Here is an 8,680-nt window from a genome sequence, read left to right on the forward strand (position 1 = left end):
TGGGCTACTAAAGGACATTCGGAAACTTATCCTGAAGCCACTCCTGCGTTGTCTTGGCTGTGTGCTTAGGGGTTGTTGTCCTGTTGGAAGGTGAACCGTTGCCCCAGTCTGAGGTCCCGAGCACTCTGGAGCAGGTTTTCATCAAGGATCTCTCTGTACTCTTTCACTGGATCATCTTTTACTCGATCCTGACTAGTCTCCTAGTCCCTGTGGCTGAAAAACATCCCCACAGCATGATGCTGCCACTCCCATGCTTCACGTAGGGATGGTATTGGCCAGGTGATGACCGGTGCGTGGTTTCCTCCTGACGTGACGCTTGGCATTCAATCTTGGTTTCATCAGACCAGAGAATCTTGAGTCCTTTAGGTGCTTTTTGGCAAACTCCTAGCGGGCTGCCATGTGCCTTTACCATACAAGCCTGATTGGTGGAGTACTGCAGAGATGGTTGTCCTTCTGGAAGGTTCTCCCATCTCCACAGAGGAACTGGAGGTCAGTCAGAGTGACCATCTGGTTCTTGGTCACCTCCCTGACCAAGGCCCTTCTTCCCCATTTGCTCAGATTGGCTGGGAGGCCAGCTCTAGGAAGAGTCTTGGTGGTTCCAAACTTCTTCTATTTAAGAATGATGAAGGCCACTGTGTTCTTGGGGACCTTCAATGATGCATCATTTTTTTGGTAGCCTTCCCCAGATCTGTGTGCCTTGACACAATCCTGTCTCGGAGCTCTATGGACAATTCCTTCAACCTCATGGCATGGTTTTTGCTCTGACATGCACTGTCCACTGTGGGACCTTATATAGACAGGTGTGTGCATTTCCAAATCATATCCAATCAATTTAATTGGGTATTGTGTGAAGATTGACAAGGAAAAAAATATTGAATCCATTTTATAATAAGGCTGTAACATAACAAAATGTGGAAAAACTCAAGGGGTCCGAATACTTTCTGAATGCACTGTACAGCTTCTTACTTTATAGTGTTCTTCTTATTTCTTATTTAACATTTCTTGTGTGTTCTGGTTCTACCTTATGTTATTTGAAGTGCTACATTGATATTGATTACTGCATTGCTGGGTTTGGAGCTTTCAAGAAAGGCATTTCACTGTACTTGTGCCCATGACATTAAAACTTGAAACTTGATGGGGAAGTAAGCTGTTTAGGTCTATTGAGAGAGATGTGTCTCTTTATTGTGTAAATAAAGAAACACATCTCACTCCATATAGGTCTGCTAATACATTGTAGACACTAAACTCTGATGTGGGAACTCTTAATTATATCATAAAATAAAGGGGTACCAAAATGTAAGCCTCTGCTCTCCACTCCTCAATTCTCTCTTTCTCTATTCTGTCCTCTCCCAACTCTTATGTCCTCTCCTCCTCTGCTCTCCTCTCTCTCCTTCTCCTCTCTCTCTCTACCTGTCCTTTCTGTGTGGCCTGTGAGGCCATATCCATGAGGGAAGCCTCAGGCGGCGCACAGCCAAATCCCCGCCCCACTCTCCACTGAATATGACACAGCTGCTTTTCAGAACCCAACCGCTCGAGCCCCTTCATCCTGAGAGCGAACAAAACAGTGGCTATTTATTAGAATACTTGTTTTGTATTGTTCAGCGCCACACAACAGACGCTTCATTATGTAAGAAGCAAACCCCTTTCACTGAGAGAAACAATAACTTGAAATTGTCTTTTAGAGTGTATAATAAATGTAATTTCTTCTTGTCTCTCCCCTCAGTGTGTGTTGAGTGGTGGGCTTGGGCACCGGGCACGGATGGCACACACAGCGGTTAGAGTTTAGGGGCGATGGCGGTCTTACAGGAAGCTTTGGTGTGTTTAGGACGGCTTTAGGAGGAGGATGGGGAAAGAATCAATTCCTACTTCACTGACTACGATAGAAGATCAGGGAGACGTGCGTAAGTTTGCATAACCTCAGCTATTTTATGCACGAGGAGGTTGGTTAGTCTATCTTTCCCTTGTCACGTCTTTATTTTCTGGTGGCTGTTGTTGTAATAGATTTTAGATATATATTATGCAGAACTGAAATATTTTATGTTTGAAAACTATTAGTGGGTGTGTAACAAGAGTTTTTATGAGAAGTTGAGACAGTTAAATAGAATAAATGGCGACTTTGGGTTCATCAGTCCATGTGCTCCGTCGTCCATTAATTCAACGCAGATAAACTATAATACATTGTATTTGTGTGTATAATTCAATTGAATTGGACGCAAATGCTAGTCTTAATGCTTTGGTGAGTCTTGGAATCAGAGTGCGTAATGAACACCCAAATAACGCATATGCTACGCGCGATCACCTCTACAATTTTGAACCAAATAGTATTTGTTGAATTACTGCTAACTGTATTTTTCCTATATTCTTCAATAAAGAGATAGTTTATGTTGATTGAAACGTGTAATTGTTGTGTTACCTTACAAACAATTTAACAATTAGGCTATCCCCTCAATTTATTTTAGACAAATATTCCCCCCCATTATTCCCTTTTCTCATAATGTCCCTCTTTTTGTATTATATTTTTTTAGCTGAATGGAAAAACGCACGAGCGACTAGCCTATTTATGCACGTTGATGTGGTTGTTTTGCCGGGCACCCGTTGCAGATTCGTTCCTTGAGCGCACAGTGAGTGCACGCTGACCATCAACATGCAGTGGAGGGATTGCGGGTTAGTGCTATACGAATCCTTGGGACGTCCATACCCTAAACCCTAACCTTAACCTTAACCCCTAGCCAAACCCTTGTCTTAACCCTTTTAAATGTCAACTACTATGAGGACAGATTTGGGACGTCCCAGGGATCCCGTTTAGACTTTGTTGACTTCCCTCCACGGAGGGAGACAGGTCAACAGATAGAGCAGCTCGCCTGATCTCTGTCGCTGTCATTTTCACATGATATCCGGGTCGGTTAATTGACTCGCTCAAGTCGTGACTTTAACGACCTTATTTTTGTACCAGTGCAGCCATTGCCTTTAACTGGGCTATAAAGACAAAAATAGACTATAGATGACCATGTCATGCCCGATAAACAACCATATGTAGCATATAGGCTATATCAAATTAAAAAAATGATCTTCACTTGCGCCGATAACAACAGGTGTAGACTTTACCGTAAAATGCTTACTTATGAGCCGTTTCCCAACAATGCAGAGTTAAAAAGTAAAACATCCTGATACCCTTCACATATAGCCGCTGCTACTCTGTTCATTATCTATCCTGATACTCTTCACACATGCTGCTACTCTGTTCATTATCTATCCTGATACTCTTCACACATGCTGCTACTCTGTTCATTATCTATCCTGATACTCTTCACACATGCTCCTACTCTGTTCATTATCTATCCTGATACCCTTCACACATGCTGCTACTCTGTTCATTATCTATCCTGATACACTTCACACATGCTTCTACTCTGTTCATTATCTATCCTGATACTCTTCACACATGCTGCTACTCTGTTCATTATCTATCCTGATACTCTTCACACATGCTGCTACTCTGTTCATTATCTATCCTGATACTCTTCACACATGCTTCTACTCTGTTCATTATCTATCCTGATTATCTTCACACATGCTCCTACTCTGTTCATTATCTATCCTGATACCCTTCACACATGCTGCTACTCTGTTCATTATCTATCCTGATACTCTTCACACATGCTGCTACTCTGTTCATTATCTATCCTGATACCCTTCACACATGCTTCTACTCTGTTCATTATCTATCCTGATACTCTTCACACATGCTGCTACTCTGTTCATTATCTATCCTGATACTCTTCACACATGCTGCTACTCTGTTCATTATCTATCCTGATACTCTTCACACATGCTTCTACTCTGTTCATTATCTATCCTGATACTCTTCACACATGCTGCTACTCTGTTCATTATCTATCCTGATACTCTTCACACATGCTTCTACTCTGTTCATTATCTATCCTGATACTCTTCACACATGCTCCTACTCTGTTCATTATCTATCCTGATACCCTTCACACATGCTGCTACTCTGTTCATTATCTATCCTGATACACTTCACACATGCTTCTACTCTGTTCATTATCTATCCTGATACCCTTCACACATGCTGCTACTCTGTTCATTATCTATCCTGATACTCTTCACACATGCTGCTGATACTACTCTGTTCATTATCTATCCTGATACTCTTCACACATGCTGCTACTCTGTTCATTATCTATCCTGATACCCTTCACACATGCTGCTGATACTACTCTGTTCATTATCTATCCTGATACTCTTCACACATGCTGCTACTCTGTTCATTATCTATCCTGATACCCTTCACACATGCTTCTACTCTGTTCATTATCTATCCTGATACTCTTCACACATGCTCCTACTCTGTTCATTATCTATCCTGATACCCTTCACACATGCTGCTACTCTGTTCATTATATATCCTGATACTCTTCACACATGCTGCTACTCTGTTCATTATCTATCCTGATACTCTTCACACATGCTGCTAACTCTGTTCATTATCTATCCTGATACTCTTCACACATGCTGCTAACTCTGTTCATTATCTATCCTGATACCCTTCACACATGCTGCTACTCTGTTCATTATCTATCCTGATACCCTTCACACATGCTGCTACTCTCTGTTCATTATCTATCCTGATACCCTTCACACATGCTGCTACTCTGTTCATTATCTATCCTGATACCCTTCACACATGCTGCTACTCTGTTCATTATCTATCCTGATACTCTTCACACATGCTCCTACTCTGTTCATTATCTATCCTGATACCCTTCACACATGCTGCTACTCTGTTCATTATCTATCCTGATACACTTCACACATGCTCCTACTCTGTTCATTATCTATCCTGATACCCTTCACACATGCTGCTACTCTGTTCATTATCTATCCTGATACTCTTCACACATGCTGCTGATACTACTCTGTTCATTATCTATCCTGATACCCTTCACACATGCTGCTACTCTGTTCATTATCTATCCTGATACTCTTCACACATGCTGCTGATACTACTCTGTTCATTATCTATCCTGATACCCTTCACACATGCTGCTACTCTGTTCATTATCTATCCTGATACTCTTCACACATGCTGCTACTCTGTTCATTATCTATCCTGATACCCTTCACACATGCTGCTGATACTACTCTGTTTATTATCTATCCTGATACTCTTCACACATGCTGCTACTCTGTTCATTATCTATCCTGATACTCTTCACACATGCTGCTGATACTACTCTGTTTATTATCTATCCTGATACCCTTCACACATGCTGCTGATACTACTCTGTTTATTATCTATCCTGATACTCTTCACACATGCTGCTACTCTGTTCATTATCTATCCTGATACTCTTCACACATGCTGCTGATACTACTCTGTTCATTATCTATCCTGATACGCTTCACACATGCTGCTGATACTACTCTGTTCATTATCTATCCTGATACTCTTCACACATGCTGCTACTACTCTGTTCATTAGCTATCCTGATACTCTTCACACATGCTGCTACTCTGTTCATCATCTATCCTGATACTCTTCACACATGCTGCTACTCTGTTCATTATCTATCCTGATACTCTTCACACATGCTGCTACTCTGTTCATTATCTATCCTGATACTCTTCACACATGCTGCTGATACTACTCTGTTTATTATCTATCCTGATACTCTTCACACATGCTGCTACTCTGTTCATTATCTATCCTGATACTCTTCACACATGCTGCTACTCTGTTCATTATCTAGCCTGATACTCTTCACACATGCTGCTGATACTACTCTGTTTATTATCTATCCTGATACTCTTCACACATGCTGCTACTCTGTTCATTATCTATCCTGATTGCCTAGTCACTTTTTGACCTAAAGGTAACAGTGACTAGGCAATCAGGATAGATAATAACCAGAGTAGCAGCATGTGAACCTCTGCAGGGTTAATGTTTCCGATAAGCTTAAAACAAAAATATCAAAAACAACTTTCTATCCTGTATTCGAACTTGCAACCGTTGAACTCAGAGGCAGATAAAGTACTTCCAACCGAAACCTGCTTAAAGGTAACAGCACTCACTGCTGCTCCTAGTGGTTGGTTTCCACTTCATCTCCCGACGTCCTCAGACATGGATGGATGTCGAATATGGACTTGTATCACAGGTGACCTGGCCAGCGAGTGTGTGTGTGTGTGTGTGTGTGTGTGTGTGTGTGTGTGTGTGTGTGTGTGTGTGTGTGTGTGTGTGTGTGTGTGTGTGTGTACGTGTTAAATTATTCTTGTGGGACCAACTGGGGACATTTTGTTGGTCCTCACAAGGTCAAATGCTATTTCTAGGGGGTTTAGGGTCAATGTTATAATAGGGTTAGGGTTAGGGTTAGGGTTAGGGAAAATAGGATTTTGAATGGTACTGAATTGTGTGTCCCCAGAAGGTTAGCTGTACAAGATTGTTTTTGTGTGTGTGTGCGTGCGTGCGGCTATAAATAGCTCTTTCTGTATAGGCTATTGACATTTAGCCTTTAGGCCTACATATTTATCTCAAAGCACCATTGACAGACTATAGTCGATAAATCGAATTTGCGTGCAGGCTGGTTCAAAATGCTGTGCAGGGTTATCATCACAATGTTACACTATGTTACACACACACACACACACACACACACACACACACACACACACACACACACACACACACACACACACACACACACACACACACACACACTTGGGAGAAACGGGTTTGAGTGGCGCCAAGTGAACAGTTTTAAACATACAAGTAGCCTGACCTGAAGCTATATCCTTCCCAATTTAGTTTTGATTGATTACTATCAAAATATAGAAACGAATTAGACCCCAATATGAAAAAAAAACATTTTAATGTTCACACGGTAAAAATGTCAAATCTTTCGGATCACTATGATTACCATTTCCAACCCGCATCCTCCGGATTAAGGCATTTCCCCCGTTGAAATCTGCATATAAAGTAGTGCCAGAGCGCCAGCAAATAACTATAATAACGTGGAAGGGGATGAAAGTAATGACCTTGCTCTAGGGACCGCGGGAAACGGCTCTGTCCTTCTACCTCGATGGCTTCAATTGAAAATTCAGGGGCATTTATGTCAAACGCATGATAGGGCGGCCTAATAGGTAGGCCTAATTTTGGTTCATTTCCTTGGGTAAAGGTGGTAGTTTAGTCTAAATTCAATGGCTGATGGTCAGCTAAAACCACTCGTTAATCAAAATTAAATTTAAACCTCCCCCCAAAAATTAAAAAATAACGAATATTGTTCTAGGCTGGTTGAGGGTCCTGTATAAGTGGTGTGACCCTTGCCCCCGCGCGTGCACCTGCAGCAACGCGTGTGCAGCGTTTCGCAGAGTGCGCACAAAGAAGCGGGGAGAATTCTAAGCTTGGGGCGAGTGATCGAGAATGACAGGGAAAGTAAAAATGGTCCACGATGGTTGCAGTGCGTTTGCAAAGGCCAAATCCTCGCTGATGACGTTCAACACCGGGTCCACTTTGGCTTCAGGCTATTTGAATTGTGTCAGATTTTTTTGTTGTTGAAAATATAGGCATTTTAAGATTATGTTAAAGAGGATAAAATTATTAGCCTATAATTTTGTAATATTGAATAATTATGAGAATAATAAGAAATACTAAGTCTAATTATTATAATACCAATAATTTCCTTCATAATAATCATCCTCATCATCATAATTTAGCAAAAAATCTCCCTAATGAAATACAAGGTAAGCTACATATGGCTAAATAAAGGAATCAGAAATCATCGAAATTAGCCTACATTAAATAACCGTTTTAGTAGGCCTACATGTTCCAGAAACATTTGTCGATATTAATAATAATTATATAGACATAGGTCATCAGCCATTATCCACTTTGAACACTCAAAAGCATTTGATGCAATTTCATAACGATATGCCCTAGAAAACCTTTATCTTTAGATATTATTAAAGGCACTTACATGTTCAAATGTGCTGTTCAAAAACAGGGCATGTTCACACACCTTATGTTCACACAAAATATATATCTTTTTTTCGACTCGAGCACATTTGTTCCTTATTGTTGGCTATTTTAATCGATCACAAAACCAACTTCCAGTCAAAACACACATTTAAAAAAATATATTTTCATACTTTCAGACTATTTTAAATTGCAATAATCATGTAAAGCTATTAGCTTATAGGCCTTTGAAGTTACAGTATTTCAATGGCTTGTTTGTGTCATCACAATTTAAAGATGATGCTATAATGGCAAGCCTCTCTCTGAATCATATTGTGGATTGTGTGATTCTCTTATTCATCGACATTATATATAGACCTACATTAGTATAATAACACGGGCCTGTGATATTGTGTTATTATAGTCTATAATATAGGCCTATTATTATGATGTTACTTACTTGTTATTATTACAATTGTCCTAGTGTAGTAGGCCTAGTAATAGTCTAGTTGTAGTGGGCAACAGTTGTGATGTGAAGTTAAAAAAGGGGCTCATATTTATTGCGATTTGATCCGGGAAGAGTGGTATCAGTGCGCTCTCTCTCGGTGGTTTGCGCACGCACGTGTGTCAGTAGCCCATTCTCGGTGTGTCACAACCCAAAAAATATCTAATCCTCGGGCCATGAAGCACGAGACGTGGGTTGCGAGGATG

This window comes from Salmo salar, chromosome ssa21 (assembly GCF_905237065.1).
Source record: "Salmo salar chromosome ssa21, Ssal_v3.1, whole genome shotgun sequence".
Classification (NCBI taxonomy): domain Eukaryota; kingdom Metazoa; phylum Chordata; class Actinopteri; order Salmoniformes; family Salmonidae; genus Salmo; species Salmo salar.